We start from the raw sequence: 18,570 nt of genomic DNA, 5'->3' as shown, positions 1-18,570 counted from the left end.
AAAAAACCTAAAAAACTTTTGAGTGGACTGTTGGTTTGATCTTGGACAAATGGACTTAGACTCTAGGCAATCTTCCTATGCTAATGGACTTGGTCAATGCCAACTTGTTGAAGAACCAAGTGCTTGCAATTTGAACTTCATATGATACATCTTTGAAGACATCTCTAAGTTCATCTGCAGCGTGATCATTGTGAAGATGTTATTTTGAACCTGTAACTTGTGGATTTCATCTGTTACATGGGCTATTTTTGAAGAAGATCATGTAATGGATAAGCTTGGATAAGGCCATCTTTATTTGATGCCTTTCTCTTCAAGATAATATAATTGTGCATTTGTGCATTGCTTGATTCTAAAAGTCCAAGGGAATTCTGGGTTTCTATTGACATTTTTGCCTATTGGGTTGCTACCCACTTGGTCAGATCTTTTCAACCCTAAACTTTTAAATTTTGTACATTGGATAGTCTCTTCATCTTTCTCCCCATTTCTTTAATTTCAAAATCTCTCCCTCCATTTTCAAAATCTTCTTTGTGTGAACTACTTTTGTTCTAAACTTTGACCACTTTTGCAAGAAAGATAGAAACTTTGGCCTTATGCCATTGCATTTTCAAACTTATTTTCTTAAATCAAAACTTGTAAATAAACTTAACTATATTTGACTTAAACTTTCAAAAAGCCAAAAGAGAACTAACTCACTCAAACCATTTTTAGGCCTTTGTGCCTTTCAAACTTAAATTTAGTTAAAATCAATGCACCCACTTTGAAATTTGTCTCATGAACTACGAGATTTTGATCCCTCATTTTTATGTTGGTATGTAGGCACAAGACCGGAGGTCTTGTCAAACACAAAAATATAATTAATGAATTCTTTTCTCATCCCACCATTCTATTTGTTTCAAAACATCACTTTATACAAAATACATATGCACACAAAAAGGGCTCCCTAGGAGTACCTAGGACACTTTGGGTGCTAACACTTTCCCTCTGTGTAACCAACCCCCTTACCTGCGATCTCTGACTTTTATTAGTTTTTATTTGAAAACTTCTTACTTTTTGGGTTTTGTTCGTACTTTTCCCTTTTCCCTTGGAAACAATAAAAGCGCGGTGGTGACTCTTGTTAATTGATCTCTAGCTTGTCAATAGCTTGATGATCATGAATTTCCCGCTACAAGCCGGTACATTATGCTTTCTATACAGATGTTAAACCAGTCAATGTAGCTGAAGCATTGAAGGATTCGAAGTGGGTGAAAGAAATGAATGAGGAACTGGAGCCCATCGAAGTCAATAACACTTTGTCACTTGTTGAATTGACTCAAGGAAAAAAATGAAATCAATGTGAAATGGGTATACAAGGTGAAGTTGAATCCCAAAGGTGAAGCAACTCGACACAAGGCAAGACTTGTGGCGAAAGGATTTCTTCAGAAAGAAGGAATTGACTTCGATGAAGTTTTTGCACTTGTTGCTAGGATCGAAACAATCAGGTTAGTTGTTGGTCTAGAAAACATGAGCAAATGGAACATATGTCAAATGGATGTGAAATGTGAATTCTTGAATGATCCCTTAGACAAAGAAGTTTTTGTTGCACAACCAGATGGGTTTGTGAAACATGGTGAAGAAAGGAAGGTATGCAGGTTGCATAAATCCTTGTATGGACTTAAGTAAGCTCTGGGAGCTTAGAATAAGAAGATAGGTAACTTCCTAAGGGAAAAGGAAATTGTGAAGTGCACAATTGAGCATGAAGTATATGTAAGAAAAAAAATAGTGAGTTTCTTATACCTGTTGATAACAGGAAGTTGCAAGAAGGATATCGAAGACTTCAAACATGACCTAAGTGAGGAGTTTGAAATGTCAGACTTAGGAAATATCCCATACTTACTTGGTATCTAATTCTACAAGAGTAATATAGGATTGATGATGCACCAAAGAAGATATGTGGGCGGAATACTCAAGAGATTTGAGATGCAAGATTGCAACCCAATTTCAACTCTAGCTGAGCCCAAATTGCAATTGTCGAAAGAAACATATGAAGATGATGTTGATCTAACACAGTATATAAGACTCATTATATCGCTCTGATACCTTTGTCACATAAGGCTTGATCTATAATATAGTGTAGGTATGGTGAGTAGATTCATGCAGAAGCCAAAGGTATCACACCTAACAGTGACGAAAAGGATATTAAGGTATCTGAAAGGAACTCTCGATTATGAAATTTCATTTCCTAAAGTTGATGAAGGAAAATAATGTTATTTAGTGAGATACACTGACTCAAGTTGGTGTAGTGATGTTGGTGATAGAAAATCCACAACTAGTTATGTGTTTATGCTAGGTGGTGCACCAGTTGCTTGGAGTTCAAGAAAAGAATCAGTAGTAGCATTATTGTTTTGTGAAGCAGAATACATAAATGCTTCTTTATATGCATGTCAAACAACATGGATGGTGAATTTGGTCGAAAAGACTACGGGGAAAAATCATGGAGTAATTACCATGAAGATCGATAATATACCTACTATCAATCTGGCTAGGAATCTAATAGCACGTGGATAAAGCAAGCGCATCGAAATGAGGTTCGATTATCTTTAAGAGCAAGTAGAAGAAGTGAAGCTGAACTTGGAACACTGCAGAACTGAGAATCAAATTGCAGACATCATGATGAAATGAGTGCATATTGAAGTATTTAAGAAATTAAGGTTTGTGGTGAATATAGATAACTTAGACAGAATGAAATAGGTGGTATATTGAATTGTAATTCCTTGTATCAAAGCAGATTTTTCGAAAGAAGCAAGGAAGTGTCGAACTGTGTAAATGTTGAAAAGTCGAAGTAGTATACCTCGACAGAAAATTTGACTTAGGTCTAATTATGTAATGTAAGAAGAATTAGGTATTTTGGACTTTTCTTAAGGAACAAGCAAACTCAATCTATAAATAGGGAGTAACCCCTATCATTTAATAACTTGCAGTTGCAAAGAATAAAAATCTCAATTTGAGAGTAAAGAGAAATTTTGCAGAAATTTCTTCTTCTTGTTCCTTTGCTCGAGAACCCAAATTTTATTTTCTCCGCCAACATTTGGTTCAGAATTCATCAAGTTTTGGTGAAATTCTTAAGGAGAAATTGGTAAATTCCCATCAAAGACAATGAAAGTTTATGAATCATTTTCAATCAAGGTGGAGATTGTCGGGGTTGGTTGAAAATATACATGTTGGAATTCATGATGGTAGAGTATGATTGTCGGTGAAGACAATGAAAGTTTATGTATTATTTTTAATCAAGATGGATATTGGTGGGGTTGGTTGAAAATATATATGTTGAAGAAGTCTCACATTGCTTAGTTTTATGAATAAAGAGAGAGTCTAAGGCTATATAGGATACAAGTTCTTTGAAGTCCGACATCGCATAGTTTTATGAAGATATAGGGAGTCCGAGGCTATATATAGGATTCAAGTTCTTCATTCCAAGATCAACAATAAAAAGCACTTTAAGCATGTATTTTTCTTTCTTTGTTCTCTTATACTCTTGTATTATAGTGGTTTGAGATGTAATTAAATATTTGTTTTTGAGAGTGTGGGTGTATTGGGGGTCATGGTTAGTTGAGGGTATATTATATGTTGTAACATTTTTCACATAGTGTTATTCTTTAGTTGTCTATTAACAATGGTAGTAGTTTTTTCTCCAATTTTGGAGTTTTCACGTTATGTTCTTGTGTTGTGATTTTGTTCCTTTTTTTCTATATGCTTCGTTTTTTCCAACAAAATCATAATTATTGACAAGAACTCCTCTTCTCATGAGTTGGCCTCTACTTGGTAATCTATTGAGGAACAACCTCCAACCAAACAAATTGATTTTTGGTGGAATTTTGTTCCTCCAAACATCACTCAGAACCAGGAGAATGGGTTCCTCTACACTCGTAGAATAATTGGTTGTTTGATGAAATTTCCCGTAGCAGTTCTGAACAGAGAGCCAATAAAATAATTTATAAGGTACAAACTATAAAACAGTTTATGACAAATATTTTGGGAGTCATTATAAAACTGAAAATAATTTTTGAGAAGGATCATTCTAGTAGATAAAAGTTTGCTTATTTGTTTAGTGTTGTTTCTAAATCATGTAACAGTTATATATATATATATATATATATATATATATATATATATATATATATATATATATATATATATATATATATATATATATATATATTACCTAGATGTTGTTGATTAAGATGTTATGAATTAGAGGTTGGTGATTCAAATGTTTCTAAAGTAGTTATTGATAAAATTCATGTTGGTAAACATTTTGGCCATGAATCAACATTTGTATTTCATAACAAACTATTACTTCGGTCAACTAATTGATCGAGATAAAATTTATTCTATTAGACACATTTCTTTCATTTTAATTTTTAAGTCATTTTTTTCCACAGTCAAAATTTCAACCATGGAAAAAGTCTCTAAGGGACACACTTTGAATCCTAGCACTAGAAATTTTTGTTCTTTATTTATTTTAAACCACTTTTTCTCACGGTTGTAAATTTCAACCGTGTGGGAAAATTACATTGGTCATGAGTTCGAATCTCAACACCAATAGTTTTATTTTTTATTTATTTTTAAGTCACATTTTCTCAAGTTTGAGAATTCCAATTGTGATGAAAAATATTGTCTTCCTATTTTTATTTTTATTTTAAATTTAAAAAAATTATATTTCTCCACGGTTGAGAAACTCAATCATGGTGAAAAGTCACTTAATAATGTTTTTCCAAGATATATAATGCTCTACATTCACTCACTTTTGCCTTAGACAAATTTAAATTAACTCTATCTTCTGCCTCCAAACTTCATATTCCATTTACGAAACTCTATTTCTTTACTAAATCAAACTTGAAAATATCATTTCTTTCATCAGCGAGTTCAAAACTCCATCATTTCTTCCCCAACTTGAACGAGGCAAGGAAATCATGAATTTAACTTAACAATGTTAGTTGTTGTTGTTGTTGTGTCAAGTAAAATGTTTAATATTGTTGTTGTTGTTAAGATTTAATATTTAACGATTTTATTGATTTTGTTTTTGTTATTGTTTTTTGTTTCTGTTTGTTGTTGTTGTTGTTGTTTTTGAGATTTAATGTTTAACAATTCTATTGATTTAGTTTTGTTGTTATTGTTCGTTTGTGAGATTTAATATTTAATAATTTTGTTGTTGTTATTGTTGTTGTTGTTGGAGTTGGTTAAAAATATACATGTTAAAGAAGTGTCATATCGCTTGGTTTTTGTAAATGAAAAAAGAGTCCAAAGCTATATATAAGATTCAAGCTCTTCATTCCAAGATGCACCAGACAAAAGCACTTTAAGCTTATATTGACTTTCTTTGTTCTCTGATACTCTTATATTAGAATGTTGTGAGATGTAGTTAAATATCATTTTTGGAGGGTGTGAGTGTACTAGGGGCATGAGTTAGTCGATGGTATATTATATGTTGTAATAATTTTCACATAGTGTTATTCTTTAGTTGTCTATTGACAATGGTCATGGTTTTTCTCCGGTTTTGGAGTTTCCACGTTATGTTCTTGTGTTGTGATTGTGCTCCTATTTTTTCTATATGTTTTGCTTTATTTTTTCCCCAACAACTAGTATCATAGTTTTTGGTTCTATTCAGGGGGGATAAGTATTCTTAGTATGCTTTATGGTTGCAGTTTTGTCTGATCTTCCACATCAGAAAAGAAGGGTAGTGTTGTGAAAGAATTGCTAAGTTGTAGTTAAAAATTCTGTTGTGCTGTTTGGGCTAGAGAAAATTAATGGAAGAATCTTTTTTGACTTGTGGAAAGTTCAAGTTAAAGATATGTTGATACAATTAAGATTACACAAGGTGCAAAATTATGTCGGTGGTTGAAGACCTTCCAACCCACAAGGAAGTTGCACCATAATGTTTCAATCTAGTTTTCGACATGTGAAAATTCTTGAAGTGGTTTAACTTCAAATGAAGTATACTATTCTTTAGGTGGAGTATGATAGTTTTTTAAAACAATGATTGTTGGTGAAGACAATGTGAAATCCTTGTAGTGGTTTAGCTTCAAGTAAAATTTATTCTTCATGATAAAATATATGATTGTCGATGATGACAATGTGAAATTATTAAAGAGGTTTATCTTCAAGTAAAATATATTCTTCATGTGAGAGTATGATAGTTTTTCAAAACTAAGATTGTTGGTGAAGACAATGTGAACATTCTTAGATTGGTGCAGCTTCAAGTGACTATACTCTTTATGATGGAGTATAGTTGTCGGTGAAGTTAATGTGAAAATTCTTAGATTGATGCAACTTCAAGTGACTATACTCTTTATGGGGGAGTATAGTTATCGGTGAAGATAATGGAAGTTTATGTATTATTTTCAATCAAGGGGGATATTGTTGGGGTTGGTTAAAAATATACATGTTATTACTTTTTACGGTGGAGTATATGATTGTCGGTGAAAACAGTGAAATCTTAAGTATTATTTTCAAATAAGGTGGAGATTATCGGGGTTAGTTGAAAATATACATGTTAAAGAAGTCTCGCATCACTTAGTTTTGTGAATAAAGAGGGAGTCTAATGCTATATATAAGAATCAAGTTTTTCATTCCAAGATGCACTAGTCAAAAGCACTTTAAGCTTATATTTGACTTTCTTTATTTTCTTATACTCTTGTATTAGAATATTGTGAGTTATAGTTAAATATTCGTTTTGGTCAATGTGGGTGTACTAGGGGCCTGAGTTAGTTAAGGGTATATTATATGTTGTAACAATTTTCACATAGTATTATTCTCTAGTTGTCTATTAACAACAATCGTTTTTCTCCAGTTTTGGCGTTTCCACGTTATATTCTTGTGTTATGATTGTGTTCCTCTTTTTTCTCTATTATTTGCTTTAATTTTTCTCAGCGGTTGTGTTATAAATATTTAATATTTTATGTTGTAACAGAAGTTCTCAATGTTGTCAACCAAAATATGTGGCAAAGATGAAAAATTGGGTTGAGTGACTTTTCGTCGCAGTTAGAACTCCCAACTGTGGGGAAAAGATAAGTTGACTTACTTTTCACCATTTTTTGAACTTCCAATCGTGGGAGAAAAGTGGGTTAATTGACATTTCACCACGATTGAAATGTAACATGTGATCCAGATTTTGACCATAAACCTTAGCCTCGAGGTAAAAAGTAACATATTTTCTATCACACCTTTCGTTACCAACAAATATATTTTAGTTACACTTACTCATCGTAAATTCTAGTAATCCCGCAAAGCTGGTCTTAGAAGTGTATTTGCCCTGTCACTTGAGCACTACTTAGGACTTCAGGCTTTCTCTCTTATTCTCCTGCTGTAGACCAAGATGAACCTAATCCAATTATGTAATACCTTACTCTATCGAAACTCCCTTTACAATAAACTAAACGACTATATTTATATGTAGCATTTAGTCTCTCTCGCTAGGCACACTACCCTTGCGCCTAACGAGATCGTTTTCTTTTACATTAAGTAATGCTAGATGTATGACTTGTGGTTCTAGTTGCCTTGCCTCGCTAAGCGTGCCACCTATGCGCTTAGTGCATAAACCCTTGCTTTACCCTGAAGTACTTCCATCTCGATGTGCCATCTGGCCTTATGACTGTGTTTAACGTGCATATTGTTGGGCCTAGAGAGCCTAGCTCCTTAGGGTTTTTCTTTGGCTTGGTCTTTGCATTTTGAATAATTGGTTTCTAATTCTTTTTACCTGTTTTTAGTTGACCCAAGCTAGGAAATTCCAAACAAATGTTTTCTCACTTTTTATAGATAAATTGGGGGTATTTACATTAATTGCTTGTAAAGTAAGTTAATAAGTGCCTACATAGGGGTGTAAATGGGTTTGGTCAACCCATAAAACCCGGTCAAACCCATCAAAAAAATCCAAAAAAAAAGGGTTGGGTCGGGTAATTGGGTGGATATGTGTCAAATCCCAAAATTTGCCCTGCTTTTTTATTCAATTCGCTTGGCTTATGGTTTTGTTCATTTGCTTAATTTTTTCTATTTTATCATGCATCCATCGACATATGTATATGGTAACAAATTTAGACTAAAGGTTCAGTGATAATGGATTTAATCGGTTTAAGTGGATTTTTGAGGTGGATATCATTTGGTAATTATTTGGGTTTATTTCCTGTATTACTTATGGTGAGAATCATCTCTTTATTTGAGATTCATGGTTATCAGGGGGGATTGAAATGATTATCAATTAATTCTTAGGTTTGCTTGGATTCAAAGGAAAGGGGAAAATTGGAATAAAAGGAAGATTCCATTCATTTATTGGAAAATATCACTTCTCTAAAATACTAAAAGTCATGAGTTAAGTCACTTAAAATTCAAGCCAAAAGTGGTAGAAAAATCAAGGCAAAGGCATTAAAATTCAAGTTAATTACTAGTGACTCTTTGTCTTACATCCTAACTTTGTACTTTTTCTAAACTCCAACGTCATTGGTCTCTAACTACCCTTAACTAGATATTTCTCCACAAGTCATCCATTTACCTAATTACCCTTAACTACCATAACTTCCAAACAAACACAAATTTTAACTTCCATTTTTTCACTCAATCCTAGCCAGTCTTAACAATTCCCGAGTACTTGGATTGTCGGTTGTACCTAGCTTGTGGTATGATACTTGACATATATTTAAAAATACTTAACAATGAAACGAGTTTAATTTGATCCTCTTAGGACGGAAAAGAGTGGTTAGGATGCAATTGTCCTATCAACTCTTGAGTATTTTGATTATCGGTCGTACTTAGTCAGTGGTTAGACATTTTTCTCCCTCTAAGTACCAACGATTAAACTCGCCAAACAAATTTCATAATCATAATCAATCAAATATATTATTCCGACTTAGGGAAATATCCAAACCTTACACCATTCAACATTTTCAATACCTTTAACAATTCTCATCAGTGATATATTTATCTCTTTGGACCAAATACATTTTTTTGGATTCCATATATATCTTTGGGTTAATTACCATATGGTTAAATACTCACTTCTGAACCAAGAACCTTTTTCTAGTTTGTCTTGTTAGTCCTTGTGCTTAGACAAACCTTATCTATTTTATTTGCCTTATCAGTCCTCGTGCTTAGGCAAGTTCTTTCTTTGTAGATTGTTTGTCTTGTCAAACTTTGTGCTTAGACAAACCCCTTTTCTTTCTTGTTTGTCTTGTCAAACCTTGTACTTAGACAAACCCCTTTTTCTTTCTTATTTGTCTTGTCAGACCTTGTGCTTAGACAAACCTTTCTCTATCTTGTTTGTCTTGTCAGACCTTGTGCTTAGACAAACCTTTCTCTATCTTGTTTGTCTTATCAGACCTTGTGCTTAGACAGGCTTCTCTTGTTTGCCTTATCAGTCCTCGCGCTTAGGAAAACTCCCTTCTTTTGATTTGTTTTCCTTATCAGTCATCGTGCTTAGGTAACCTCCATTCTTTTGGTTTATTTGCCTTATCATACCTCGTGCTTAGGCAAACTCCCTTCTTCTGCTTTGTTTGTGTTATCAGTCCTCGTGCTTAGGAAAGTTCTTTCTTCATACATTGTTTGTCTTGTCAGACCTTATGCTTAAACAAACCCATTTTATTTCTTGTTTATCTTGCCAAACCTTGTGCTTAGACAAACCCTTTTTCTTTCTTATTTGTTTTGTCAGACCTTGTGCTTAGACAAACCTTTCTCTATCCTTTTTGTCTTATCAGACCTTGTGTTTAAACAAACCTTTCTCTATCTTGTTTGTCTTATCATACCTTATGCTTAGACATATCTCTCTTGTTTTCCTTATCAGTCTTCATGCTTAGGCAAACTCCCTTCTTTTGCTTTGTTTGCCTTATCGGTCCTCATGCTTAGGAAACCCCTTTTTTTTCCTTATCAGTCCTCGTGCTTAGGAAAACTCCCTTTTTTGATTTGTTTTCCTTTTCAAACCTCGTACGCAGGCAAACACCCTTTTCCTCTTCCCTCGCCCTTATTTATATGAACTACAAAGCTCTGACTTTCTCATTGCATGATGAGAATACGTAGGTACAAGGGTTTAAACCCTTGGCGAGCATACTAATTATTTCTTCTGTCTTAGGGCACCATCCATATCTTTCATTACCCATTATCCAATATCTTTAATCATTAAACCATTCATCTCAGTGATATTGCATTTCTTTGAAACCAAATACCATTCTTCTTAGGGATTCCATATATACCCTTTTAGGACAAATGACAAGTGTCCACCTTTGTACCAAAAGTTGTATGTCTTTATGACAAACATTTAATTCCTTTATTTTTGGCTTGATGTCAATTTCCTCTTTGGTTCAGATACACCTACTCTTTGGGTTCATACCACATCATCCTTTAGTTCAAACCATACCTTTATCACTCTTATTTCATCTCCGACCATTAGTTTTATGAACTATGGAGCTCTGGATTCCTTATTATACTATAAGGATACGTAGGCATGAGGGCCCTAATTCTCGTCGAGCACTCTATGTATTTCTGCTTCTTTTCCCTTTATCTCTTTTGTGAGTAATCTTTAGATAATAACACCCATCCGAGCATAGAACAAGAAAAATGGTTCCCGTTGAGTACAACGAATGTGAGGAATGCTAATATATTCCCTTTGTATAACCGACTTCCTTACCCTTTTTCTCTTCCACCAGGTTTTATCGATGTTTTCCCTTTCCTTCGGGAATAAATAAAGTTCGATGGCGACTTTGTTGTATCTACGAGCTTGCGATGCGCTCGGGTATATTTTTCGCGTAGCTTCAATATGAGTTTAAAAACTAAAAAACCCAATAAAAAATTGGGTTTCGGGTAAAAGCGGACTCAAACCCAAAAAACCCATTGACTACTAATCAAACATGCATTATTACAATTTTATTGATTTTGATGAATATTAACTTTGTTGTTGCAATTATAGTCTCTTAACATTTACTATTTTATTGAACCGTGACTTTAACTAATTTTTAAAGTTTAACTATTTAGTTATTTTGATGTTAATACAGTTTTATGTCATGCAACTTTAGTTTGTTGCTACTATTTTATGATAATTTTATTAGTTGATGATATCATTTGTTATTTTATGATGCTAAAAGATAGTAAAAATATGTTATTTTATTTTTTTAAAGAAAATATAAATGTTAAGTAATTTTTATGAAAAAATATAATGACTCATCATTTAGTCATTTAATATTAATAAAACATGAAAAATTATTTGGGCAATCCACTACCCAACCCAACCCAACTCGAAAATTAGTGGGTTTGCCCAAACCAGCCCACTGGTGTAACGGATGCTTATTTTACTTCACCCAAACATAAGTGTCCTATATGGATTAGGTATTCGGTTTGACCAAATTCAACCCAAACGGGTCCACGTACACCCTTATGCCTACATATTTTACGTAAATTTGCCTTTCTTTTAAAATCTTGGTACATAAATTTGCCACTTATCAACCCTCCATAAATTATATTTTTGTTTTTCCTCAAACATAATCAATCAAATGGTTTAGAAATCTTTTGCATGCATGTTTTACTGATAGGGTTGACTGACTCATGTCAAAAAATTTGAAATTTATTTTTATGGCATAATTTTCTTTCAAATTCAAGTTCATCATATCATGAAAATTCATAAACCATAAAATAAAGATGAATCATTTGCTCGACCAAAGTAAGATTTTTACAACATGTCTAGTTCAAAGGTAATCATTCATCAATATCATGGTCTCACAAAGTATCTCTGAATGGTTAGTGTTTTCTTCAAAAACCTGATAATGCATGAGCTATAAAAATACTCTGTATTTCAACGGATTAGTATCACAAGATATATCATTAGTTATGAATCACTAAGGTCTTTCTTTAGGTTATAAGCTTACAAAAAGATTGAGTTTTCTTTGGATTCAAGAAATTATCTTACAAAAAGCCTAAATATAAGAGAGCATAAAGTACTTCTTTTCAAGAAATTATCTTTCTTTATTTCCATTATCTTATAACCTTTTTGGTGCCCTTTTTCATTTGTATGCTTGACTTTTGATTTTTGAGTTGTTTTTGTCAAAGCGTCTATCTTTTTCTTTCATTACACCAATATTACTTGAATTTTCTCTTCCAAAAACATTTCATTTTCTTTTTCTCCCCAACTTTTGATTTTTCAATACCCTTGCTTTTAGATGATCTCATATCCCTAAGATAAAGTGGTAAACATTGTTTTTAATTTTAAATTGGTTACAGGTTGTAACATTGAAAGAATAAATATTTTCATTGTACAACTCAAAGGAGTTTGTCAAAGGATTCACACCCTCGCAAGGTAGGATTTTTAATTCAACTAGTTTTTCACTCAATGACAAACAATGACTTGATCACATCCATGGATTTCAAACACATCAAGTTATAACAAGACTGATGCAAAGTATACATAGTTAGCATGCATGTCTACTCTCATGATCTTAAGTAAAATATGAGGTTGCGCTCATCTCACTTGTGTAGGCTTATGATTCGTGACTTATGTCAACATAATTTTATTAGACAGTAGAAAAATCAAACTTTGAATAAAACAAGTAATTTATAATCATGCTATATTTCACATATAGTCATATATTAATCATGAATGAAGCATTTAAAGAAAATAAATTGTTTTCATTCCATTTGTTCTTTGAACTTTTTTTTGTCAACCTATCATTTGTGGTCTCATGAATTTTGACTATTTAGATCATTATCTAAAAGACAAATTTCCTTTGGTAGTAAAAATTTCAAAAAAATAACAGAAATTGAAACTTAATCGTGAAAATAATTAAATTTAAGAGGCATAGATTACAACTTTGATCGTCTTTGCATTCCATCCCTTGTAGAAAAAATCTGCATATCCTCAGAAAACAAAATAATAAGTGGAATATGGATGACCTCGCTTAGCCCATTGATCCTCGCTTAGCCAACTTGCACATAAAGTGCATCAAGCACACTGTGTGACACACCTAACACGCCTTCTATTATAACACCATAACTTATTTTTTCTTGTTCAATTTTCTTATTTAGTGCACATCAAATTTTAGGAGTAAACCAACAATAAGCATCAAAATGTTCAAAATAAGTTGAGAACTTGAGTTTGTTCATATACATAGTACAAAACTACCAACACACCCAAGACCATTTGTGCATGGATATTGTTAGTAATTTATGATATCAACAACAAAAACATGATTCAATAGAAAATGTTTAACAAGTACTAAAATGAAAATAATAAAATGGTAAAAAAAACTCCATAATAGGATGTCATATTTATAGGAGGCCAAATCACTGACTCTCTCATTATTATCTCCACATTCCTCTTATCCTTCATCATCATCTGATTTGGCCTATGCTCTCACCACTCCATCTCAACTAGCATCCCCACTTCCCTATACATAATAGGATGTCATATTTATAGGCCATTTTAAGTAGCTGTTGAACAAATCATGAGTATGTGCTGGCTCAAATGGAGCATGTGGTTCATGCATCCATAATTGCAACCTATTTAGAGAGTCATTAAAAGACAACACAACGTTGTGATATGCTTCAGATGCATACCAACCATAGGATAAACAAGCTCTCATGTCAGGATTCATGCTATTAAAGCTTATTAATGCATGTTGATGCTTAGTAGGTGCAACAAGAGGATTTGGTTGTGTTAGTGGTAGTGGTAGATGCACTCTCTATGTGTCATGTGCAATATCTTGAAATAAAAGCATTATCAAGCTTAGAAATTTTCTAGAGATGATGTTCGTCTGGAATGTGTATTGGTAAATTCATGACCATCAAGATATGGATAAGCTTAACGTCAATAAAACTAGAGTCGCCGCCGCACTTTTATTGTTTCCAAAGGAAAAGGGAAAAGTACGAACAAAACCCAAAGATAAGAAGTTTTCAGATCAAAACTAATAAAATGCCAGAGATTACAAGTAAGGGGGCTGGTTACACAAAGGGAAGGTTTTAACACCTAAAGTGTCCTAGGTACTCCTAAGGAGACCTTTTTTATGTGTGTATGTGTTTTTGGTATAAAAGATGTTTGATAAAAATAGAGTGTGGAGATGAGAAAATAATTAATTACTTATATTTTTGTGTTTAATAAGACCTTCGAACTTGTGCCTACATACCAACATAAAAATGAGGGATCAAAACCTCGTAGTTCGTGGTAAAAATTTCAAAGTTGGTGAATTGATTTTAACAAAAGTTTAAATGGAAAGGCACAAAAGGCCAAGTATTTGAATGAAGTTGTTAGTTCTTTTTGTCTTTTGAAATTTAAGTCAATATGATTAAGTTTATTTACAAATTTGATTTAAGAGAGAGTTTGAAAATTCATTGGCATAAGGCCAAAGTTTCTAATCATTAAAATAAAGTCCAAGTTTGAAATCACAAGCAAAGAAGGTTTTTGAAAAGAGAGAGAGATTTTGAAATTTAAGAAGTGGGAGGAGATGAAGAGGCTATCCTAAGCACAAATTAAAAGTTAAGAGTTGAAAAGGTCTAACCAATGAGATGCAATCCAACAGACAAGAATGTCATATAGAAACCCATTTCCTTTGGACTTTAATCAAGCAATAATCAATAAGCAATGAGCAACATCCAAACATCATAAAGATCAATGCATCAAATAAAGATAGTCATATCCAAGCAAGCACTCCAATAGCTAGAAGTCTTTATTGTATTCCAATGTATCAGATGAAATATTCCTTAATTAACTCAGAACAAAGCATCAGACACAAGATCAAAATAACAATTAAGCATAAACACAGAGTAGCAGATGAATTCAAACAAAATTCAAGGCTTGCATCAAGTGAAGACCCAGTTCACAATAGCTTGGTCTCAAAATGTTGGCATTGGCCAAGTCCTTTTTGCACAGGGGATGTTGCATAATTCTAAGTCCAAAAGTTCAGATCAAGATCAACAATCCACCAAATAATTTTTAGTATTTTTGTTGTTATTAAGTATTTTAAGTTCCTAAGACCATAAACAAAATCAAAACACACAAACAATATATACAATCACAAGATATGGCTCAAATGAGCAAAGTGAAAATGACATAAACATAAACAAGTTAAATGAAATGTAAATGGCAATGAATGCTAAATGACTGAAACTTAAATTGAATAAAGTAAATGACTTGAAATTAAAGCAATATTAACAAGAGTTAGTCAAATGTTAGTCAAAAGTTAGTTAAGTATTAGTGGTGATTTTTATTTGATTAAGTCACTCTTTGGAGAACACTCAGCCATTCATTCATAAGTATGAATCCTTAAACCAAGACATCTTCCCTAAGAAGGGCTCAAACTTGGATAATTCATAAGTATGCCACTAGCTCCCACGAAAGGAAAAAAGGTCAAGTTTCCATACAATGCCATGAAAAATGGGAGACTTACAATCTCACTTACTAGAATATTATGCCTTGAGGGTCAAATTTAGCTCTATGTTAAGCAATCGTAATTGGACTTATGTAAAAGTCACAACTATCTAAGGTCGGACAATAAAAACTTAGGTGTTAATGCATGTTAAAGATTTGGTACGAAGAATCAAACTCCTAAAACATACCACACACTAAAATAAAAGATAAAGAGGGAGGGACCTATCTCAGTCATACTTGTATTGATTCATATGACACAAGGTCATTGATGAACCAATTAACCTTTAGACATTAGAGATTTCATCGGTCAAATGAGGGAATGGGGAAGAATAGGGATGAAGATGAAAAGAGATGGGAAGATAGAAACACGAATTGACCAAGGAAGGATTTTCATCAAATCAAAATCATTCATTCATTTTGGGAGATGAAATGTACATTTCATCAATCCCCTAAATCCAATGGTTTTAATCCAAAAAAATTCAAATGAACCTTGACCAAGGCCCAAACAGAAAGTCAAACATCACAAGACCATAAAAAGGGCTCAATAACATTTTAAAACATTTAATCAATTAAAAATCAATTTAAAAATGAATTAAAATACATTTTTATTTGGTCAAAACATAGGTAAAACAAGGTAAAAGGACCTTAGAATTTTTTTTTCACTATTTTTGAAAAGTCAGAAGTATTTTTAAACAATTAAAAATATGTACAAAAACATTTAATTCATGAAAATATCAAAATTAATCCAAGATATAATTTTAATTCAGAATATGGAAGAGAAAAATATTTAAATATTTTTGGTGAAAGTCCCATATTTTTTGGATTAAAAATGAAATTTCTATGAATTAAACAAAATAAAGCAATTAAATGAAAATTCGGAAAATAAAAAGAAATTGGAAAAAATGAGGCCCATCAGATCTCCCTCATTAATTGAGGTGGCAGATCTGATGGCCAAGCACGTGCTATCCATGGTGAACTCAAGTCAATGCAATGCACACGTGGTAATTAAAAGGAATGGCAGATTAAAACATTCAAACATGATTAGGTGGTCAGAAGGCCTGCCAACACACCACTGGAGCTAGGGCTCCAGTCTTCTTCACCGGTGGACCTCACCGGACTGGTACACCATCAACCACCACTAAAATGAAAAACAAGGACATGGATTTAATAGAAAAATTCTCAAAAGCTCGAATTTGTCCTCCATATTCTCCAATTCCAAGTATATTGAAAGATACATGGATTTGAATTTTGAGGATCATGAACTGAGTTACTTCGATTTGACCTCAAAGCAACTCAATCTTGTTGCCTACATCGGTAGGACTCCAACCAACCAAAAATCAAAGAGAATAATGAAGAATTGAGATAGAATCGAAGAGATGAAGTTTTTGAAAAATCACCTTCGAGGGAGCTTCAATCTTGCTTCCAATTGGCATTGGCTTGACTTCAGAAGCTTGCAGGAGTTTAATTGGATTAAAGAATGGTTTGGATTCTTGGAGTTTCCACTTCAAATCAGAAGTGAAATTGAAACTCAATTTTCAATTGAAAACCTTCAAGTTTATCCTCTAATGGTGAGGGGTATGGTTGCAAGATCAAAGCTTGGGCAAGGTGTCCCCAATTCTGAGCAGAAAGGGTTGAATTTATAGGCAATGCAATTGATTTCCACACACTTCCATCAAAATGCCAAAAGTAGTAATTCTCAATTGCATGGATGCATGAGCATGTGATAGGCCCATCAAATGATGTCAAAAGGTCCAAAATTGATCATGAGTAATGCTGAAAGTGTGTCATGTAGCCATGCAATTGGAAATGAAAAGTGGTCATGAGATTCATCCAAATGGAACCTTGAAGAAAAGCCATGCGCAAGTCATTCAATCCTTGTCTAAATGAGGTGATCTTGGACTTTCTGGAAAGGTGAGATAAAGGGGGACAACTTTCATGTTTAACACTTTTCCATTTGAATCTTGTATCATGATGAATTTTGAGGTGGAAGTTTAGAAAATCAAACATAAATGAAAATTTTCTAAGTACCAAGTCAAATGTTCACTTCTTCCACCTTGAATAACTTTTGCTATGGGCTTCAAATGGAAGAAGTTACTTCATAAAAGTTGTATCTATTTAAAACCTATTCAATTTTCTCACAAATTTGACCTTATTTGGACTTGGCATGAAGGAGTTATGCATTTTAGAAGTTGAGCAAAATCTCTTGTTTAATGGTAATGGCCTCAAATGATCTATAATGTTTCCTCTTGGCACATGCCCTTGAAAGTTGAATTTGAAGTTTCTCAAAGAGTAAAAGTTGGAGAGGACATCTTTAAATTTATCATGAAACTTGGATGGCCTTCATATAAAAAAAAAGAGCAAGTTATGGTTCTTGGAAGTTGACCTCCTAACTAGGGTTCAAACAAAATGACCTATAATCTTTCACCATAAAAAATGACTTTCCAAGAAAAAATAACTCTTGAACTGAACATGAAAGTTGTTTGGAATGTCATAATGAGTAATGGTTCTCTTGGAATCATTTTCATATGACAAATATTGTAGGAGATAGGGTCTAGTGAACCCCAGTTTTGACCTGTTGACTTTCTCTAGTCAACCACCATGAACTAACTTGCAAACTTGAATTTCTCTTGATATCTTGGGCTCATGGAGGATAATATATGTATAATATGATGTATAATGAATTATACCTTGAAATATTTGATTAAATGTTGAATAAACTTGTTGAGGAAGTCACACAAGATACCCAGATGAATTAGGGCTTCCAAGACAAACAAGCTTCAAACTCTTGATGAATTCTTGATCAAAATAATAAGTGAAGATCATAGGGACCCATATATGATGTCTAGAATCAATTTAAACCATATTTTGATTAATCTCCTTGCATTGAGGGCCTCAAACTCTAGATATGAGCTTGATGAAGCATTGGTGGATGCACACACTACCTACAAAAGAAGTAAAACCATATATAGACCTATTTTTGGCATTTTGGTTAGTAGATAATAAAAAAAAGTATGATATAATCAAAATTGCTTGGTGATCTCTCCCAATGCAAAACCCAATGAATAAGGGGTAAGGAGGATGCCAAAGTGTGATCCCAAAGGCAATGCATATGATGAGATAGTATGAGGGATCTTAGGGTCAAAATTGGGGTCTTACAGAATGTCTACACCATAATATTTGCATAGTCCATTAATCAATCTAAA

This window comes from Lathyrus oleraceus, chromosome 2 (genome assembly GCF_024323335.1).
Source record: "Lathyrus oleraceus cultivar Zhongwan6 chromosome 2, CAAS_Psat_ZW6_1.0, whole genome shotgun sequence".
NCBI classification, from domain to species: Eukaryota; Viridiplantae; Streptophyta; class Magnoliopsida; order Fabales; family Fabaceae; genus Lathyrus; species Lathyrus oleraceus.
Note: the sequence above shows the minus strand (reverse complement) of the source record.